At 39.8% G+C, this 22,171-nt stretch overlaps 2 non-coding genes across 2 annotated transcripts; both read left to right on the plus strand.

The window, feature by feature from the left end:
* The first annotated feature begins 11,661 nt into the window (after positions 1-11,661).
* On the plus strand, positions 11,662-11,764 carry LOC148571139 (small nucleolar RNA R71). Its single transcript, XR_015908553.1, has one exon. It is a non-coding gene; the product is annotated as a small nucleolar RNA R71 (small nucleolar RNA).
* Positions 11,765-20,715: 8,951 nt separating this feature from the next.
* LOC148571140 (small nucleolar RNA R71) lies at positions 20,716-20,823 on the plus strand. The gene has a single exon (XR_015908775.1). It is a non-coding gene; the product is annotated as a small nucleolar RNA R71 (small nucleolar RNA).
* The last annotated feature ends 1,348 nt before the right edge of the window (positions 20,824-22,171 follow it).

Here is a 22,171-nt window from a genome sequence, read left to right on the forward strand (position 1 = left end):
CTGGCGTGCTACGCCTGGGTCCTCAAGTGGCACGCCCAAGTGAAGGTTTAGATCTGGTGTGCCACGCCTTCGATATCAAGTGGCACACCCAGTGTGTGTCTTCTTCTACACTAATTGGCTTGCGTGCCATACCCACAAGTTCAAGTGGCACGCCCAAGTGAAGGTTTAGAGCTGGCATGCGACACCTTCGATATCAAGTGGCACGCCCAGTGTGTGTCTTCTTCAGGATGAATTGGCTGGCGTGTCACGCCCACAAGTTCAAGTGGCACGCCCAAGTGAAGTTTTAGAGATGGCGTGCCACGCCTTCGATATCAAGTGGCACGCCCAGTGTGTGTGTTCTCCTGGATGAACTGGCGTGCCATGCCCACAAGTTCAAGTGGCACGCCCATGGTGTGTGATGGATTTGGCATGCCACGCTCAACCTGGCGTGCCATACCCCTTTTGTGGCCTTCAACATTGCTCTCTGAAAAATGATACTGGTGTGCCACGCCCTTGTTAAAACTCCAAACATTCTTCTCTGGAAATTATTACTGGCATGCCACGCCTGAACTCAGGTGTGCCACGCCCTTGTTAAAGCTTCAATCATTCTTCTCTGGAAATTATTACTGGCGTGCCATGCCTGAACTCTGGCGTGCCACGCCCTTGTTAAAGCTCCAATCATGCTCCCTAGAAGGTATACTTGGCGTGCCACATCCTGGTGCTGGCATGCCACGCCCATACAAATTCATGGCGTTTGTTCCAAGTGGCATGCCCAGCTTCACATGCCCAGCTCTATTTGTTGTTTCCTTCCCTTTTTGTTGCTCTTTTCACCTGAAATTCAACACAACCCATTTCAAAGCAATGCACCATAATATTTATCATTTGATTCATGAAATTGCATTGATTTAATGAAATTGTGTTCTTTTTATGGTCCTTTTAGATTGGAAAAAGGGGTAGATGATGCAAGTCATCACAACACTAAACTTAAGCTTTGCTTGTCCCAAGTAAATCAATGTGAGTCATTCTTAATTAGATTGAGACTTGACCTTAGAGAGATGCATTCATTACCAAGGATAGGGCTAAGTGTTAACTCATGCATGAATCTTATTGATTTAATATCATAACGAACTCCTAGACTCTTGAGGATTCTTCCAAGTATTTGCCTTATGACCCCTTTCTATTGATTGTCACCTTGAAATAGCAAGAATTGTTTCTTTTTCTTTGATTTTTCTTTCCTTTTTACTTCTCTTTTTCCATTGACGACGACTCTAAATGTTTTGTCTCAAGACGACCCTTTAGTTAGGCTTTCAATTAGCACTCCCAAACCAGTTGGTTTTAGGGTACTAGGTGTTAAACACCCCCAAAAATTTACTTGCTCAGGTCTCTCTTCTTGACACATCTTCACCACAAGCATTTACTAGGATCTCTAACTCTTTTGAGTTTTTTGGTGTTTCCTTCCGTCCTAGTAGTTGATGCTCAGTGCCTTGGGTCTTTTTGCTTACTACTTCTTGGTTCTATGAATATTCAAGGGACATCTTTGGCCTTTACTTGTCATACCCTTTAAGTCTAATTGCTCATCATGGACTATTTTCTTTCAAATTCATTCAAGGTCCCATACTTACGTCTTTCTCTCTTAGTTTTGAATAGTCTCACATGGTCTTAGTCTCTTTTACTCTTGTTTTTGCACAACTCACCATAGACTCTTATGAAAACAAACTATTCTTTTATTTGATGATCATGAGACTTAAACAACATTGCATTTTCTTTTTTCAATTGAAAGCATAAAGGACTCATAAAAACTTAAAGCATAAGGAAATTAAAGACAACTATCCTAACATTGCAACTATTATCAACTACTAACAGAAATTCAAACTTTAAAGCTAAAAATTATCAACCATGGGACTCAACAACCTTTGATTCTTAGAGCCGCTTCAATTCATTGGCCCTTTTCCCTTGTCTTTTGATGCGCAGGAATTTTCCTCTCAACAAATTTCCTTTCGACAAGTGCACCGGATTGTCGTCAAGTAAAAACTCACTGTAGAGTGAGGTCGAATCCCACAGGGATTGGTAAATCAAGCAATTATAATTGGAGAATTTTACTAGTTGAGCAAAATCGGAATTTAATTGGGATTGCAGAAATTAAAGTTGGCGAGAAACTTAAATTGCAAGAAAGTAAATGAACAGAAATCAAATGGCTAGAAATTAAATGACAGAATCTTAAATTGCTGAAAATTAAATGGGATCGGAGAATTAAGCATGAAATTAAAGATGCAGAAAGTAAAATTGAATGGATAGATCAGAGATGGGGAATTCATTGGGTTTTAGGAGATATTGAATTCTCCAGATCAAATCATTTTCACCTCTTCCTCAATCAATGCAATCATTGACATTGCTTGGCAATCTTAGATGATTGGATCCCAATGTCTTGGCTAACCAATTTCTCTAAGCATGAACAATTGCCCAATGTCTTGATTTAATTACTCATAGGAAGAGTTGAAGTCCGTTCACTGACTATACCACACAAATTTATAGATCAAAGTGTTGGTAGGATTACATGTCACTATATCCATCCAAATCCCAATCTAATCTAATGTGAGAAAGAAATTCTAGCATGAATTCTTCATTCCTCTCTCAAGGCTCCGAAGAATTACAATTATGGATAGCTTCTCTCTCAAGACAACTATCCAATTGAATTAAGACCGAAAGCTTTCTAACAAAAATCAAGAGAAAAGAAAGAAGAAGAAGATGAAAAATACTATTGATCCATTGAATTACAATAGAGCTCCCTAACCCAATCAAAGGGGTTTATTTGTTCATAGCTCTCAAAATGGAAATTGGAATTGTAAAATACATTCTGAAATTAAAAGTGCAGTAAGTGTAAAATTTCCAAAATAGGGAAAAAAGGTCGGTCTAACTTAAATTCTAAGCTATTTATAAACTTTCTTCCATTGATCTTCAAGCCTTGAATTGGGCTTTTGGCCTTGATGGAATTGGGTTGAAAATGGCTCAAATTGGTTTCCGTTGATGTTGAGAAGAGATCTGTGTAAATTTTTAATCTTGATGCTTCACGTTTGAGTCAACGTTTGAGGGCCAACGTTGACTCAAACGACATTTAGAACAAAACTAGAAAAAACCAGAAAGTATGCTGTCATTGGAGTTTGACTCAACGTTGGAAGGCCAATGTCAGCTAACCCACGCGTACGCGTACCGTGCGCTTCCGCGAAAAAAGGGGTAAAAAAACTCATCCACGCGTACGCGTACCGTGCGCTTCCGCATGGATGCAAGATTTTCATTTTGCAGTTTAAAAATAAAGCATGGGACGTTGGCCTCAGCGTTGGATCTCCAACGTTCCCTCCATCATTGGTGTTTTCACGCGTATGCGTACTGTACGCTTACGTGTACATTGGTATTTTTTCATCAGCGCGTACGCGTCACTGACGCGTACGCGTCGATTCAAAATTCTCTACTCCAATTTCTGGGCTTAAAAATAAAGCATGGGACGTTGGCCTCAGTGTTTGACCTCCAATGTTCCCTCCAACGTTGGCATTTTCACGCGTACGCGTACCGTGCGCTTCCGCGCAAAAGGGTTAACACCACTCATTTACGCGTACGCGTGATGCACGCTTCCGCGCAGATATCAAAATTTGCTTTTTTACGCGTATGCGTCATAGACGCGTACGCGCCACTCAAAATTCATTCAGCTCTAGAATTGAAGTTTCTATCACCACATTGGGGGTAACGTTAGATGTCCAACGCTACCTCAAACGTGAGCATCAGCATTGTTTATAGAGAAGTGCTCTGTTTCTCTTCCAACGTTTGAGGCAACGTTGGTGGTCCAACTTGGCCACCAATGTTGCTTCCTCTTCATCCTTTCCATGCTCCTTCTTTAACCTTCCTCCATGCTTTTCTTCACCTATCATCAACCAATTGAATGCATCAAAGCCTTGCTAAAGTCATGACAATTCTTATCATTCTTAGCATACAAGTAATCATAGCATAAATCATCATGAAATTGCATCAAATTACTCATGGTTGAATGAATATACGCATACATGAATTCCTAACCCAATTGCTTACTTATAGCTCAAGAAAGTGCATAAAACCTATCAAAAACAAAGATAAAAAGGATAGTGAAACTAGCCTAGGATGCCCTAGCATCACAACACCATACTTAAATCTTGCTTGTCCCTAAGCAAGTACTGAATTATTAAGAAAAAAGATTGAAACAGAAGGGAATATTCATATCAACAAAGCATTACTATTAGTCAATGGTGTTTTATGCAAAAAATGCAACATCTCACTTCTTATTGATCTTTAGGCATAGAATGTCTCCTTCAAGCATCAATTATCATACTGCTATGACCTCTTATTATTTTTTTCATCCTTAATAGTTGCTTTTCTTCATTTTCTTTTTCTGTAAACTTTAGCTCAGTGTCATGTGTTATAGCAGTTTCTTAGCTCATTTGTACTTAACACATTATTCACTACAGACACTTGGCACACAATTCTTCTTAGAACATTGATGCCCAGCACCTCTTTGGGTTACTAAATATCTTGTAACTAGGTTGCTCTTGATAATGAACTTTCATTTGATAATCCCGAGTTAGTTAACCCAAGTTACCAAGTGTTAAAACACTCCATAGAACCTAGTCATCTAAGCAAATCCTAGTACACAGACACCACAGGCATATGACCTAAGGTCCATGCTATTGGTGTCTAGCCTTATTCTTTGCTCTCTTCTGTTTTTGTTGCCACTTTTGGATTTTCTTTTCTTTCTTTCTATTTGTTTTTCTCTTCTCCCAAGACTTTTATTTACTAAGATTCATAGGCAGCATGCTAGTTTTCACTTAGAAAGATAACAATCTATCATTTTATTCATTATAAGTGAGCTACTACACAATCTAACATACACCACCACTTACTGTTATTTTAATACTTGCTAAAAAGGAACTATTCTATTTCTTGTTCAAACATTTCTTTTATTGAAATTGAAAAGACTTAAGGGACAAGACAAGCATTTAACAAGTGAAAGTAAAAGCACACGCTCTTAGGCTAGCATACTTATTGCAAAGATTAAACATAACAGGATGCAAAACAACTATAACTAGAAGCTACTAAAATAGACATGTTCTTTCTCTATTGAAGGTAATAACCAAGGAGCGAGTCCACCTTTCATTTTTTCTCTTGTCTGTCTTTTTTCTTCTTTTCGCTTGCTTGCTTACTGGTGCACGAAATTGTGATCTCAATGACGCCACAAACTTGGTACGCACAATCATAATCTCAACTCTTTTTCACAACTCCACACAACTAACCAGCAAGTACACTGGGTCGTCCAAGTAATACCTTACGTGAGTAAGGGTCGATCCCACGGATATTGTCGGTTTGAAGCAAGCTATGGTCATCCTTGTAAATCTCAGTCGGGAGGATTAAATTGGTTATGAGGTTTTGATAATTAAAATATAAATAGAATATAAAATAAGATAAAAATACTTATGTAATTCATTGGTGGAAATTTCAAATAAGCGTCTGGAGATTCTTTGTTGCTTCTGAACTTCTGCTTTCCTACTGTCTTCTTCCAACCATGCATTACCTCCTTCCATGGCAAGTTGTATGATCCTCTCGGATGAAAACAAATCCATATGCACTGTCACAGCACGGCTAATCATCTGTCGGTTCCCGCTAGCGTCAGAATAAGACCATTGTCTTTTTGCACACTGTCACTTGTGCCCCACATTCGCAGGTTTGAAGCTCATCACAGTCATCCCTTCCCAGATCCTACTCAGAATACCACAGACAAGGTTTAGACTTTTCGGATCTCAGGAATGCTGCCAATGGTTCTAGCTATACCACGAAGACTCTGATCTCACGGAATGGAAGGCTCTGTTGTCAGGAGAGGCAACCATGAGTCGTGAACCAGGAGGCCAAGAGATACACACTCAAGCTATTGCAGATAGAACGGAAGTGGTTGTCAGGCACGCGTTCATAAGTGAGAATGATGATGAGTGTCACGGGTCATCACATTCATCAGGTTGAAGTGCGAGTGAATATCTTAGAGAAGAAGTAGGCGTGAATTGAATAGAAAAACAATAGTACTTGTATTAATTCATGAAGAACAGCAGAGCTCCACACCTTAATCTATGGGGTGTAGAAACTCCACGGTAGAAAATACATAAGTGAAAGGTCTAGGCATGGCCATGAGGCCAGCCTCCAAACATGTACAATGGTCTATGATATCTTAAAATTAACAAAAGACCAAAGATAAATCCCTAAAAGTAGTTTTTATACTGAACTAGTAGCCTAGGGTTACAGAAAATGAGTAACTAAGTGTAGATAGTGTAGAAATCCACTTTCGGGACCATGTGCTTGGGCTGAGCATTGAAGCTTTTTCGTGCTTAGGCTGTTCCTGGAGTTAAACGCCAGCTTTGGTGCCAGTTTAGGCGTTTAACTCCAATTCTGGTGCCAGTTTGGGCGTTTTACGACAGAATTTTTAGGCAGACTTTGAACGCCAATTTGGGCCATCAAATCTTAGAAAAATGATGGACTATTATACATTTCTGAAAAGCCCAGGATGTCTACTTTCCAACGCAATTAGAGCGCGCCAATTGGGCTTCTATAGCTCGAAAAAATCCACTTCGAGTATAGGGAGGTCAGAATCCAACAGCATCTGCAGTCCTTTTTCAGCCTCTGAATCAGATTTTTGCTCAGGTTCCTCAATTTCAGCCAGAAAATACCTGAAATCACAGAAAAACACACAAGCTCATAGTAAAGTCTAGAAATGTGATTTTTGCATAAAAACTAATAAAAATATAATAAAAATTAACTAAAACATACTAAAAACTATGTAAAAATAATGCCAAAAAGGGTATAAATTATCTGCTCATCACTTACTAGTTTTTCCCTTGCCTTTTCCTTTTAGCTTTTGCCAGAATCCAGATTTCTTCATTGTCTCTCTACTCTATTTTCAAGGCGTATTACTTTGTCTATTTCTCTTGCGCTCCTTTCCTTGAAGTATTCATCGTAAATTGGAAATGCTGGGTCCATGCTATACAGATGTTTCCCAATGTAGTTGAGCTTGATTTGGCCATTTATATTGTAATCAGCTTGGACTCCATATCTTGCATCCTGAAGGGTTGTGAACTCCTTGAAAGCTCTCATGTTATCAACTTGAAGTTGGGCCAGCTGGTTGAAAGATTCTTGAAACTGTGAAGCTTGTTCCCTTTGCATAACTAAAGATCTTGACTCATAATCTCTCTGTTGGCTCATCATTCTCAACTGAAGCTCCTCTTGTCTCTGTTGGGTTCTCATGTACTGGGAATGAAATTCTTTTTGTTTATCTTAAATTCTCATGTACTGTTCGGATAGCCTTTCAATTGCTTCTTTCATCAGCCCCATGTCCATGTTGTTATGTGGTTGGAATTGTTGCTCCTCTCCTTGTTCTGCTTGTTGTTCTTCTTCCTCCCGCGGTTCTTCTCTCCTTCTCCTCCTCTGCGGGCTTTGTGCTTGTTGTGCCTCCGAGACATTTATCATTCTTTCAAAGGTCATAGGCATGCCTGGATGCAGCCATGTTGGGTTTGCATCCTCCAGTGGCACTCTGGCCTTCATGCATAACCTCATAATGGTGCTTGGGTAATATAGCCAGGCTTCAGCAGCATTTTTCTCTGAGATCGTATGAATATCATTTGCAATGATCTCATGAACCTTTACCTCTCCTCCCACTATTATACAGTGTAGCATGACAGCCCTTCGTTTGTTAACTTCGGATGTGTTCATTGTGCCCAGAATTGATCTCTTTATCAGTTCATACTAACATTTTGCCTCAGGAGTGAGATCCCCTCTTCTCAGGTACTTGTGCCTTCCTTCATTGTCTCTCTCCCAGTCAGTATTTATCACATAGATATCACTGCAAATTTCATCATAATCAGGGTTCCCGTTCACTCTTTGTTGGTACCCTGGCTCATCAAAATGTGCTTGTCTTAGTCCTAAGACCTTCATAATGGCCTTCGGGCTAAAGTCTACTTCTACACCCCATACAAAACTCTTGTATGTTGGTGCTTCAGTCATATCTAGCCTTGTGGCATTAGCATAGAACTCCCTTATGATGTTTGCATTAATCCTGGTGATTAGTGAGGTCAGTTCTTCCCACTTTCTCTTTCTGATCTTGGCTTTTATTTCTGAGTATCCCTCCTCAGGCAACAGGAAAGGAATTTCTGGATATATCTTTTTATCATTCATCCACCCAAGTTATATTTGGTGGAACCATGATCTAAATTTCCATCGATCATAGTCATTTTCAGCTTCCTCAGTGACAGGTTCCTTTCCTCTCCTTCTTTTAGAACGTGAAGAAGAATCCATGCTTTCCTTGATGGTTGACCGAGTTGAGGTTGAAGGTTTATGAAGAAGATTGGTTGGTGTGATGCACTCTCGGAGGAAGGGTGGTTTGAAGGCAAGGTAGTGTTATGGAAGCAAGTGAACAAAGATGATTAGTTCTACAAAGTACACGATTGTGGGCCTTGATTTTAGAGAATAGAAGAAGTGAATTTCTTAAGTACAAGAAGTGTGAATCTTGAGTCCATGTGCACGGTCCAAGTGAGGCTATTTATAGTAAGCTTTAATGAAGACTGGATGGCTAGGATTCCTTGGGCAAGTTTATGAATGAAGGGTTTGCATGTGGTCATGAATGAGGACAAAAGTTGCCTCTTCATAGGGCATGTGGGGTCGGTCTACTAAGGGCTTCTTTCAAGGTTGTGTAGATTTTCATTTCCAAGAAGAATCCTTCCAAACCATGTGGCTTACTCTTTGTCCTCACGCTATCTTCACCATCAATTGCCGTGTCCTTTTCATCATGCTATTCTCCTGCATACCTATCCATTATGTCAAAACAAAGAAACTAATATGAATAAGTGGCGGTAAATTCATGGCAAGAAAAGCTCAAATTTAAAACTAAAATTATTGCTAGTGTTCTTCATGATGGTTCATCCACCGTGACTCCTTTTGTGCTTTACATAGTTGTGGAGGACACCAAACTTAGTGTTTGGCTCTATGGTTCAAAGTGTTTCTTCCTCTAATTTTTATCATTTAGATCTCAATGTGATTATTGTCACTTCTGGTGTAAACCATCATGAGAAACCCTTTTTTTTAACTAAAAATTATAAACATGGTTGTACTTTCATGAGTTTCAAAGCTCAAAAGACCCTTGACTCTCATGACTTGTTCTTGCAATATATAGAACACCCAACTTAATGTTTGGCTATATATTCCAATAAACACATGTCAATACGGCAATATGATCATCATTTTTGAAAGGTGTCTTAGTGTGCCTGTAGGCACACCAAACTTAGAATTAGATCATATGCTTCACAATGTCATGAATAGTAGCAAAATTGTCTATGAGAACTTGAATTCATGTTAGAGTAACAATTATTATTCATACTGAAATATTAAAACAAAGAAACTAAATCATGGGCTGCCTCCCATGGAGCGCTTCTTTAGCGTCACTAGCTTGACGGTTGGTTTACTGCTAGGGTGGATTGTAATGCTTGAGGTCCTCTCTTCTCACTATAAAGCTTTCTCCGCTTGATTCCTTGATGACTTCTAGATGCTCCATGGAAAGGATCTTTCTGATTGTAAACACTTGAGGTAACTGAGTTGGAATGGTTGGGAGATGGGGTGGGATTTGTGGATGATGGATTGATATCACCTTGTCTCCAGGGGAAAAACCTTCTGTACGAACCTTCTTGTTTCTCCATCCCCTTGGCAGTTTCTTCATAACTCTTTTCTCTTCTGTCATTAGTGCTTCTTTGACTCTTGTGCCAGGGGTTTCCTCATTAACTGCTCATTCCAACTCTCATGGCTTCAGTTTCGTCTTGAGTTCTCTTGGTTTCTTTATCTCTTGAACGTCTTGCTTGTTCACCAAAGACTGTTTCAGTGGTTCAGCTGTTGATTTACTATTGCTTCCCCTTGTGCACATGTTGCTGTGATCATCCTTTGGCTCCTTAGGTTCTGGCTCCGATTCGGATGTAGGTTTGAACGCATGAAAAGTGAGACGTTCATCATGTATTCTCAGGATTAACTCTCCTTGTTCCACATCTATCAAGGCTCTAGCAGTGGCTAGAAAAGGTCTCCCCAGAATATTGGGGTGAAGATAACTTTACTCCATGTCTAGAATGATAAAGTCAGTGGGGAGGAAGTAGTTTTCCACTTTCACCAGCACATTTTCGACTACTCCTTTGGCTTACTTCTAAGTTTTGTCTGCCAATTGGATGATTATATCCGTGGATCTCAACTCATTGATTTGCAACTTCTTCATAAGAGATAGAGGCATCACATTTATGCTCACTCCTAAGTCACAAAATTCTCTGGAAATTTTTGTTTCTCCTGTGGCACATGGAATATGAAAGCTCCCTGGATCTTTTTTCCTCAGGAGTACATCCTTCTGAATAAGAGCACTGCATTCCTTGTTCATCACCACTGTTTGGCCACCCTTCAGGTTGCCCTTCCTGGCTATTAGCTCTTTCATGCATTTTATGTATGTGGGCATCTGTTGGAGAATTTTAATGAAGGGGATTTGACACTGAGAGATGCAAACATATCTAGGAATCTTGAATATGACTTTTCTTCCTCACTTCCCTTTAGTCTCTGAGGAAATGGTGCTTTTGGCACATATAAGGTTTCGAAGTTTTCTTCCTCTGTTTCGGGTTAGCCATTTCTTCTATCTCCCTAACTTTTTTCCTTGACTCCCCTTCATCAGGCTCTGAGTGTCTGGAGCATTCTTCCTTCAGACCATCTTCACTACTTAGATTAATTGACTTGCATTCTTCCCACCTTACCTTCTTATTCTCTCCTCTTGGGTTCTTTTTAGTATCACTTGGGAAGCTGTCGGTGGGCCTTGGAAATTGCTGTGAAAGATATCCTACCTGAGATTCAAGATTCTTAAGAACCTCCCCTCGGATTTTCATATTACCTCTCTCTTCTTCTCGAAATTTCTTTATATCTTCACACTCTTTTTTAAGGTTTGCAAGCATGGCTTCCATCCTGGCCATTCTATCATCCTCATGTGGTGACAATTGGTTTGAATTGGGGTATTGAGAGTGGTTGTTATGGTTTTGATGTGGTGGGTGTGAATAAGTATTTTGTGTGGTCTGATATGGTTTTTGGTTGGAGTTTTGGTGAGTGGAATTGTGGTACTGGTTTGGGTTATGGGATCTGTGATCTTGGCCTTGGTTTTGTTGGTTCCCCCATCCAAAGTTTGGGTGGTTTCTCCAACCAGAATTATAGGTTTTAGAGTATGAATCATTAACTGGCCTAGATGAGTTCCCAAGGTAATTAGCTTCCTCCTAGTTAGCTCCTTCTTTTGTCTCCAACTCTTCTTGGGGTGATGATTGAGTGTGAATAGCTGCAGCCTGATTCTTCTCCATTTGTTTGGTCAATTCAGCAAGTTGCTTGGTGATCATCTTGTTCTGGGCCAGGATTGCATCCATATGGTTCAATTCTAAGACTCCCTTGTTGTTGCTTCTATCTGAGGCATAAAAGTACTCATTGTCAGCCACTGTCTCTATAACATCAATGGCTTCCTCAATGGTCTTCTTCTTGTTAAGTGAACCTCGAGATGAGTGGTCTACAGCCTTCTTTGATTCATGATTCAACCCTTCATAGAAGATATGAATTTGTACCCACTCATTAAACATGTCAGGGGGCATTTCCTTGTCAAATCCTTGAATCTCTCCCAGGCTTCATAAATGGTCTCACCATCCAGCTGTCTGAATGTTTTCACTTCAGTTCTCAGCCTATTTACTTTTTGTGGAGGGTAGAACCTTGTCAAGAATCTGTTAATTACATCTTCCCAGGTTGTCAAGCTTTCCTTTGGGAATGATTCTAACCATTTTGATGCTTTGTCCCTCAAAGAAAATGGAAACAGTAACAATCTATAGGTGTTAGGATGAACACCATTAGATTTAACTGTGTCACAAATCCTTTGGAATTTAGTGAGATGCTCATTAGGATCCTCTTGGGTACTTCCTCCAGAAGAACAGTTGTTTTGCACAAGAGTTATGAGATGAGGATTTAATTCGAAATTGTTAGCATGGACAGTTGGCCTTTGAATGCTGCTACCTCAATTTCCTGGATTTGGATTGATGTATAATCCGAGCACTCTCCTCTCTTGCCCAGCAGGGTTAGCTCCATCTCTTCTGGCATGATTGTTCACTTCTTCTTTATGGTGGTTTTCCATATCCTCCTCCATGGTTATATCAAAGTATTCCTCCTTTTCTTCTGCACCAACAACCCTTTTTCCTCTTGCTTCCCTTCTTAATCTCAGGAAGGTTCTTTCCGATTCACTATCAAATGAGGTTGAAATTTTCTTTCTCTTACCTGTCATACAATGGACAAGTACAAGAAACAGCAAGTGCAAAGTCTACTAAAACAGAGTATAGTTAGCTTGGTTAGAGAAATTTATCAAATGGTTAGTGGGTTAGCTTGCTGGACAGTAAAGAAGTAAAAGAAATTAAAAAGAAATAACCAAAAATTGCAGCAAATGAAAAGGAATAGCTAAAATTAAAATTCAATAAATCAAACGGAAATAAAAGTGCTCAATCTAGTTATCCTTCAATTTAGTAATTGTCAATAAAAAACCAATCCCCGGCAACGGCGCCATAAACTTGATGCGCGGGAATTTGCCTCTCAACAAATTTGCTCCCGGCAAGAGCACCGGATTGTCGTCAAGTAAAAACTCACTGTAGAGTGAGGTTGAATCCCACAGAGATTGGTATATCAAGCAATTATAATTGAAGAATTTTACTAGTTGAGCAAAATCCGAATTTAATTGGGATTGCAGAAATTAAAGTTGGCGGGAAACTTAAATTGCAAGAAAGTAAATGAACAGAAATTAAATGGCTAGAAATTAAATGAAAGAATCTTAAATTACTGAAAATTAAATGGGATCGGGGAATTTAGCATGAAATTAAAGATGCAGAAAGTAAAATTGAATGGGTAGATCAAAGATGGGGAATTCATTGGGTTTTAGGAGATATTGAATTCTCCGGATCAAATCATTTTCACCTCTTCCTCAATCAATGCATTCATTGACATTGCTTGGGAATCTTAGATGATTAGATCCCAATGTCTTGGCTAACCAATCTCTCTAAGCATGAACAATTGCCCAATTTCTTGATTTAATTGCTCATGGGAAGAGTTGAAGTCCGGTCACTGACTATACCATACAAATTCATAGATCAAAGTGTTGGTAGGATTACATGTCACTATATCCATCCAAACCCCAATCTAATCTAATGTGAGAAAGCAATTCTAGCATGAATTCTTCATTCCTCTCTCAAGGCTCCGAAGAATTCCAATTATGGATAGCTTCTCTCTCAAGATAACTATCCAATTGAATTAAGACCGAAAGCTTTCTAACAAAAATCAAGAGAAAAGAAAGAAGAAGAAGATGAAAACTACTACTGATCCATTGAATTACAATAGACCTCCCTAACCCAATGAAAGGGGTTTAGTTGTTCATAGCTCTCAAAATGGAAATTGGAATTGTAAAATACATTCTGAAATTAAAAGTGCAGTAAGTGTAAAATTTCCAAAATTGGGAAAAAAGGTCCGTCTAACTTAAATTCTAAGCTATTTATACACTTTCTTCCATTGATCTTCAAGCCTTGAATTGGGCTTTTGGCCTTGATGGAATTGGCTTGAAAATGGCTCCAATTGGTTTCCGTTGATGTTGAGAATATATCTGTGTAAATTTTGAATCTTGATGCTTCACATTTGAGTCAACGTTTGAGGGCCAACGTTGACTCAAACGCCATTTAGAACAAAACCATAAAAAATCAGAAAGCTTGCTGTCATTGGCGTTTGACTCAACATTGGCGGGCCAACGTCAGCTAACCCACGCGTACGCGTACCGTGCGCTTCCGCGCAAAAAGGGTAAAAAAACTCATCCACGCGTACGCGTGCCGTGCGCTTTCGCATTGATGCAAGATTTTTATTTTGCAGTTTAAAAATAAAGCATGGGACGTCGGCCTCAGCGTTGGACCTCCAACGTTCCCTCCAACGTTGGCGTTTTCACGCGTAAGCGTACTGTACGCTTACGCGTACATTGGTATTTTTTCATCCGCGCGTATGCATCACTGACGCGTACACGTCGATTCAAATTTCTCAACTCCAATTTATGGACTTGGTATCGTGGACGTTGGAGGCAGCGTTTGAGGCAACGTTGGACCTCCAACGTTTGGTTTTGGCTCGTACGCGTACCGTGCGCTTTTGCACAAAAGGGTCAAAACCACTCATTTAGGCGTACGCGTGATGCACGCTTCTACGCGGATATCAAAATTTGCTTTTTTATGCATACGCGTCATAGACGCGTACGCGCCACTCAAAATTCATTCAGCTCCAGAATTGAAGTTTTTATCACCACGTTGGGGGTAACGTTGGATGTCCAACGCTACCTCAAACGTGAGCATCAGCATTGTTTACAGAGAAGTGCTATGTTTCTCTTCCAATGTTTGAGGCAACGTTTGTGGTCCAACTTGGCAACCAACGTTGCTTCCTCTTCATCCTTTCCATGCTCCTTCTTCAACCTTCCTCCATGCTTTTCTTCACCTATCATCAACCAATGAATGCATCAAAGCCTTGCTAAAGTCATGAGAATTCTTATCATTCTTAGCATACAAGTAATCATAGCATAAATCATTATGAAATTGCATCAAATTACTCATGGTTGAATGAATATAGGCATACATGAATTTCTAACCCAATTACTTACTTATAGCTCAAGAAAGTGCATAAAACCTATCAAAAACAAAGAAAAAAAGGATAGTGAAACTAGCCTAAGATGCCCTGGCATCATCTTTTTTCTTGGAAGGGGAGTCATCACCATTTTTCTTTGAGGATCCTTCTTGTGCCTTGGTGTCCTTAGGCTTCCAAAATCCCAGCCTTCTCATGTAGGTCCTCTCATCTTCTTTGTGCTTGGCCAATATCTCCTCTTGCCTAGCACTTAGCTCCTCCCTTCCTTACATGAATGTGGGGTATTTGGGGGTTATACTGGCTACTGCATTACACAAGTGGTTCAGTTTTGCTTGTGCATAACAGTCATACTGCCTTCTTGCTATGGTTCTAGCATCATAAAGATGCCTAAGTTCAGCAAGGTTCCTTTGTTGTCATTTGTTTTGCTCCACAATTTTGTTAAGGCTGCCTTGCATCTCTCCCCAGTTGAATTGGCCTTGTTGCTCCTTCATGTACTCTATGCTTCCTTGGAGTTTTTGTATGCTCTCATGCACTTGATTCTATTGTTGTTGTTGCTCCTTGAGTTGGTTGATATCTTCTCTCAAGTGGTGTATATCTCCCCTCATTTGGTGAATGTCTCCTTGCATTTGCTTCCAATTGAAACCTTCAAGGAATTGTGGATATGGTGGTGGTGGAAGTGGTAGGTAGTGTGGTTGATCTTCAGCTTCTTCTTCTTGGTATGGTGGACCTTGTGGCTCATGAACATGAGCTCTATGCTTCCTTGCTCTCTGAAGTGGGTTGACAACCACCACTTTGGCAATCTTCTTGGCAGTTATGGGCTTGTCTTGATCCACCAGGACTTCATCAATGATCTTTTCCACCCCAGTCTCATCACACGGCCTTTGAATGATGATGAGGAATGCCAATTTTGTGCTATCCTTGGTGCTTTTAGCACCCTATGTATGTTGTTGGCTATCATATCCCTAACATTAACATTTTCTCCCCTCATTATGCTATATATGAGCACAACCCTTTCCAAAGTCACCTTTGAAGTGTTGGATGTGGGGTTGAGAGACCTTCTTACAAAATCTAGCCATCCTCTAGCTTGGGGGCTCAAATCCCTTCTCCTCAGTTGGTTGGGTCTTCCATCTTTGTCATTGATCTACTGCACATTCAGTACACAAATCTCATTCAGGATCTCTTCAAAGCTAGGATCTTGTTGCTTTATCCTCTCTCATAGCTCCGGGTAGAACTAGTGTGCTTCACCATTAGCATTCTATCTATGCTAGTGGGGCTATAATCAATTGGTTTCCCCCTCACATAGCTTAGATAGTCAAAGGGTTGCCCCGGTTGTGGGACGGCATTGGCGTAAAACTCCCTAACCAAGCTCTCTACCACCTTCCTTGGTGGGTTGCACAATAGTGTTCACCCTCTGTTATTGATCTCTCTGTTGATCTCTAGGTGCTCATTCCTTCCCAGTTGGAAGCCTACTTCCGAAATAATTTGCCTCTCACTCACCCAACCATAGACTTGGTTTTGGTTGAATGATTAAAGGAACTTGTATTCATTGAACCTTGAGGATCCAGAGGTAGCTTCTTTAGTCTTTCTCTTCTTTGATAAGGAGGCTCTTGGTGGTGCCACTGGGGTGAGAAAAGAGGTTTGAAAGGCTCTTGGTCTTTCTCTTGCCTCTTGGTTTTAAGAGCTTTTGGCTTTTTTTGCTTGCTTTTTCTTTTTCTTTCTATTTTTTTCGCCTATTTTTTTCTTCTTTTTTTTTCTGCAAGCTTTGTTCTTTGCTGCTTTTTCTTGCTTCAAGAATCATTTTTATGATTTTTCAGATTATCAAATAACATGTCTCCTAGTCATCATTCTTTCAAGAGCCAACATATTTAACATTCTTAAACAACAACTTCAAAAGATATATGCATTGTTCAAGCATACATTCAGAAAACAAGAAGCATTGTCACCACATCAATATAATTAAACTAAGTTCAAGGATAAATTCAAAACTCATGTACTTCTTGTTCTTTTGAATTAAAACATTTTTTTCATTTAAGAGAGGTGATGGATTCATAGGACATTCATATCTTTAAGACATAGTTACTAACTACTAATGATCATGTAATGAAGACACAAACATGAATAAGCACTTAACATAGAAAACGAAAAACAGAGAAAGTAAGAACAAGGAATGAGTCCACCTTAGTGATGGTGGCGTTTCCTTCTTGAGGAACCAATGATGTCCTTGAGCTCTTCTATGTCTCTTCCTTGTCTTTGTTGCTCCTCCCTTATTGCTTTTTAATCTTCTCTTATTTCATGAAGGATGATGGAGTGCTCTTGATGTTCCACCCTTAATTGTCCCATGTTGGAACTTAATTCTCCTAGGGAAGTGTTGATTTGCTCCCAATAGTTCTGTGGAAGGAAGTGCATCCCTTGAGGAATCTCAGGGATTTCTTGATGATGAGCTTCTCTATGCTCTCTTGATTGCTCCATCTTTTTCTTAGTGATGGGCTTGTCCTCTTCAATGAGGATATCTCCCTCTATGTCAATCCCAGCCGAATTGCATAGGTGGCAAATGAGGTGAGGAAAGGCTAACCTTGCCATAGTGGAGGACTTGTCAGCCACCTTGTAGAGTTCTTGAGGTATAATCTCATGAACTTCCACCTCTTCTCCAATCATGATGCTATGGATCATGATGGCCCGGTCTATAGTAACTTCAAACCGGTTGCTAGTGGGAATGATTGAGCATTGAATGAAATCCAACCATCCTCTAGCCACAGGCTTGAGGTCCAGTCTTCTTAGTTGAACCAGCTTGCCTTTAGAGTCAATCTTCCATTGAGCTCCTTCCACACATATGTCCATAAGGACTTGGTCCAATCTTTGATTAAAGTTGACCCTTCTAGTGTAGGGGCGTTCATCTCCTTGCATCATGGGCAAGTTAAACGCCAACCTCACATTTTCTGGACTAAAATCTAAGTATTTCCCCCGAACCATTGTAATATAATTCTTTGGATTCAGGTTCTTACTTTGATCATGGTTCTTAGTGATCCATGCATTGGCATAGAACTCTTGAACCATTAAGATACCGACTTGTTGGATGGGGTTTGTTAGAACTTCCCAACCTCTTCTTTGAATTTCATGTCGGATCTCCGGATACTCATTTCTTTTGAGTTTGAAAGGGACCTCAGGGATCACCTTCTTCTTGGCCATAACATCATAGAAGTGGTCTTGATGAGCTTTGGAGATGAATCTTTCCATCTCCCATGACTCGGAGGTGGAAGTTTTTGTCTTCCCTTTCCCTTTTCTAGAGGATTCTCCGGTCTTAGGTGCCATCAATGGTAATGGAAAAAACAAAAAGCTTATGCTTTTACCACACCAAACTTAGAATTTTGCTCGCCCTCGAGCAAGAGAAGAAAGAATAGAGGAAGAAGAAGAAGAAAATATGGAGAGAGGGGGGTGTGTTTCGGCCAAGAAGAGAAAGAGAGGGTTGTGTTGTGTGAAAATGAGGAAGAATGGAAGGCTTTATATAGGGAAGGGAGGGGGGGTAAGTTTCGGCCATATAGGGTGGGTTTGGGTGGGAAATTGATTTTGAATTTTGAAGGTAGGTGGAGTTTATGAGGTAGGTTTATGGGAAAGAGTGGATGGATGTGAGTGGTGAAGAGGTGATGGGGAAGAGAGATTGAGGTGATTGGTGAAGGGTTTTGGGGAAGAGTGTTTATGGGATTGTGTGAAAGAGGGGTGAGAAGAAGTGAATGGAGGTAGGTGGGGATCCTGTGGGGTCCACAGATCCTGAGGTGATCCTGTGGGGTCCACAGATCCTGAAGTGTTCAAGGATTTACAACTTTGCACCAAATTGGGCATACAAAATGCCCTTGCACACAACTCTGGGCGTTCAGCGCCAGATTGGTGCTTGTTCTGGGCGTTGAACGCCCATTTGTAGCCCATTTCTGGCGTTGAACGCCAGAACCATGCTTGTTCTGGGCGTTCAGCGCCAGCTCTTCTCCAGGGTACATTTCTGGCGTTCAAACGCCCAGATGCTGCCCATTTCTGGCGTTCAGCGCCAGAACCATGCTCTGTTCTGGCGTTGAACGCCCAAAACATGCTTCTTACTGGCGTTTAAATGCCAGTAAGGTCTTCCTCCAGGGTGTGATTTTTCTTCTGCTGTTTTTGATTCCGTTTTCAATTTTTTTTGTTTATTTTGTGACTCCACATGATCATGAACCTAATAAAACATGAAAAACAATGAAAATTAGATAAATAAGCATTGGGTTGCCTCCCAACAAGCGCTTCTTTAATGTCAATAGCTTGACAGTGGGCTCTCATGGAGCCTCACAGATGTGCAGAGCTTTGTTGAAACCTCCCAACACCAAACTTAGAGTTTAGATATGGGGATTTGACACCAAACTTAGAGTTTGGTTGTGGCTTCCCAACACCAAACTTAGAGTTTGACTGTGGGGGCTTTGGTTGACTCTGCTTTGAGAGAAGCTTTTTATGCTTCCTCTCCATGGATGTAGAGAGAGATCCTTGAGTTGTAAACACAAGGTTGTCCTCATTTATTTGAAGGATCAATTCTCCTCTGTCCACATCAATCATAGCTCTTGCTGTGGTTAGGAAAGGTCTTCCTAGGATGATGGATTCATCCTCTTCCTTTCCAGTATCCAGGACTATGAAATCAATAGGGATGTAAAGGCCTTCAACCTTCACTAACACGTCCTCTACTTGTCTATAAGCCTGTTTTCTTGAATTGTCTGCCATCTCTAATGAGATTTTAGCAGCTTGCACCCCATAAATTCACAGTTTCTCTATTACAGAGAGGGGCATGAGGTTTATTCCTGAACCAAGGTCACACAGAGCCTTAAAGATCATGGTGCCTATGGTACAAGGTATTATGAACTTTCCAGCATCCTGTCTCTTCTGAGGCAATGTCAGTTGATCCAGATCACTTAGTTCATTGGTGAACAAGGGAGGTTCATCTTCCCAAGTTTCAATACCAAATAATTTGGCATTTAGCTTCATGATTTCACCAAGGAACTTGGCAGCTTGCTCTTTAGTAACATCCTCATTCTCTTCAGAAGAGGAATACTCATCAGAGCTCATGAATGGCATAAGGAGGTTCAATGGAATCTCTATGGTCTCTAGATGAGCCTCAGAGTCCTTTGGTTCCTCAGAGGGAAGCTCCTTATTGATCACTGGACGTCCCAGGAGGTCTTCTTCCTTGGGATTCACGTCCTTCTCCTCTCTTGTGGGTTCGGCCATGGTAATTAATTCAATGGCCTTGCACTCTCCTTTTGGATTCTCTTCTGTATTGCTTGGGAGAGTACTAGGAGGGATTTCAGTGATCCTTTTACTCAGCTGGCCCACTTGTGCTTCCAAATTTCTAATGGAAGACCTTGTTTCATTCATGAAACTCACAGTGGCCTTAGATAGATCAAAGACTAAATTTGCTAAGCTAGATGGATTCTGCTCAGAATTCTCTGTCTGTTGCTGAGTGGATGATGGAAAAGGCTTGCTATTGATAAACCTATTTCTTCCACCATTATTAAAGCCTTGTTGAGGCTTTTGTTGATCCTTCCATGAGAGATTTGGATGATTTCTCCATGATGGATTATAAGTGTTTCCATAAGGTTCACCTAAGTAATTCACCTCTGCTATTGCAGGGTTCTCAGGATCATAAGGTTCTTCTTCAGAAGATGCCTCTTGAGTACTGTTGGATGCAGCTTGCATTCTATTCAGACTTTGAGAAATCATATTGACTTGCTGAGTCAATATTTTATTCTGAGCCAGTATGGCATTCAGAGTATCAATTTCAAGAACTCCCTTCTTCATAGGCGTCCCATTACTCACATGATTCCTCTCAGAAGTGTACATGAACTGGTTATTAGCAACCATGTCAATGAGTTCCTGAGCTTCTGCAGGCGTTTTCTTTAGGTGAATGGATCCACCTGCAGAAGTATCCAATGACATCTTTGATAGCTCAGATAAACCATCATAGAATATATCCAGGATGGTCCATTCTGAAAGCATGTCAGAAGGATACTTTTTGGTTAACTGCTTGTATCTTTCCCAAGCTTCATAGAGGGATTCACCTTCTTTCTGTCTGAAGGTCTGAACATCCACTCTAAGCTTGCTCAGCTTTTGAGGAGGAAAGAACTTGTCTAAGAAAGCCGTGACTAGCTTATCCCAAGAATTCAGGCTATCTCTGGGTTGAGAATCCAACCACACTCTAGCTCTGTTTCTTACAGCAAAAGGGAAAAGCATGAGCCTGTAGACTTCAGGATCTACTCTATTAGTCTTAACAGTATCACATATCTGCAAGAATTCAGTTAAGAACTGAAAAGGATCTTCAGATGGAAGTCCATAAAACTTGCAGTTCTGCTGCATCAGAGAAACTAGCTGAGGTTTCAGCTCAAAGTTGTTTGCTCCAATGGCAGGAATGGAGATGCTTCTTCCATGTAAATTGGAATTAGGTGCAGTAAAGTCACCAAGCATCCTCCTTGCATTATTATTATTTTCGGCTGCCATCTCCTCTTCCTGCTCGAAAATTTCTGAAAGGTTATCTCTGGATTGTTGTAATTTAGCTTCTCTTAGTTTCCTCTTCAGAGTCCTTTCAGGTTCTGGATCTGCTTCAACAAGAATATTCTTATCCTTGCTCCTGCTCATATGACAAAGAAGAGGACACAGAAATAATAATAATAATAATAATAGGGATCCTTTATACCACAGTATAGAGGTCCTTAAGTTAGTGGAAGAAATGAGGGGGACAAAGAATGTAATGTAAGGAAAGAAACACAAGGGTGAGGAGAGCAGAGATGTGAGATGAGGGATGTTAGTAGATGAATAAATAAATAGAAGGAGATGAGGGAGAAGAATTTTCGAAAATTATTTTGAAAAAGGGTTAGTGATTTTCGAAAATAGTTTTTGAAAAAGGTTAGTAATTTTCGAAAATTAAAATCAATAATTAAAATAATTAGTTAATTAAAAAGAATTTTTGAAAAAGAGGGAAGATATTTTCGAAAATTAGAGAGAGAAGGTTAGTTAGGTAGTTTTGAAAAAGATAAGAAACAAACAAAAAGTTAGTTAGTTAGTTGAAACAAATTTTGAAAATCAATTTTGAAAAGATAAGGAGATAAGAAGTTAGAGAAGATATTTTGAAATCAAATTTTTGAAAAAAATAAGATAGGAAGATATTTTTGAAAAGATATGATTTGAAATTAGTTTTGAAAAGGATTTGATTTTAAAATCACAATTAATGACTTGATTCACAAGAAATTACAAGATATGATTCTAGAACTCAAAGTTTGAATCTTTCTTAACAAGTAAGTAACAAACTTGAAATTTTTGAATCAAAACATTAATTGATGATGTTATTTTCGAAAATTATGATATAAAATTAAGAAAAAGATTTTTGAAAAATATTTTTGAAATTTTCGAAAATAACTAAAGAAATTGAAAAAAGATTTGATTATTGAAAAGG

The sequence above is a fragment of the Arachis ipaensis genome, chromosome B3 (assembly GCF_059453495.1).
Source record: "Arachis ipaensis isolate K30076 ecotype BB chromosome B3, ASM5945349v1, whole genome shotgun sequence".
Classification (NCBI taxonomy): domain Eukaryota; kingdom Viridiplantae; phylum Streptophyta; class Magnoliopsida; order Fabales; family Fabaceae; genus Arachis; species Arachis ipaensis.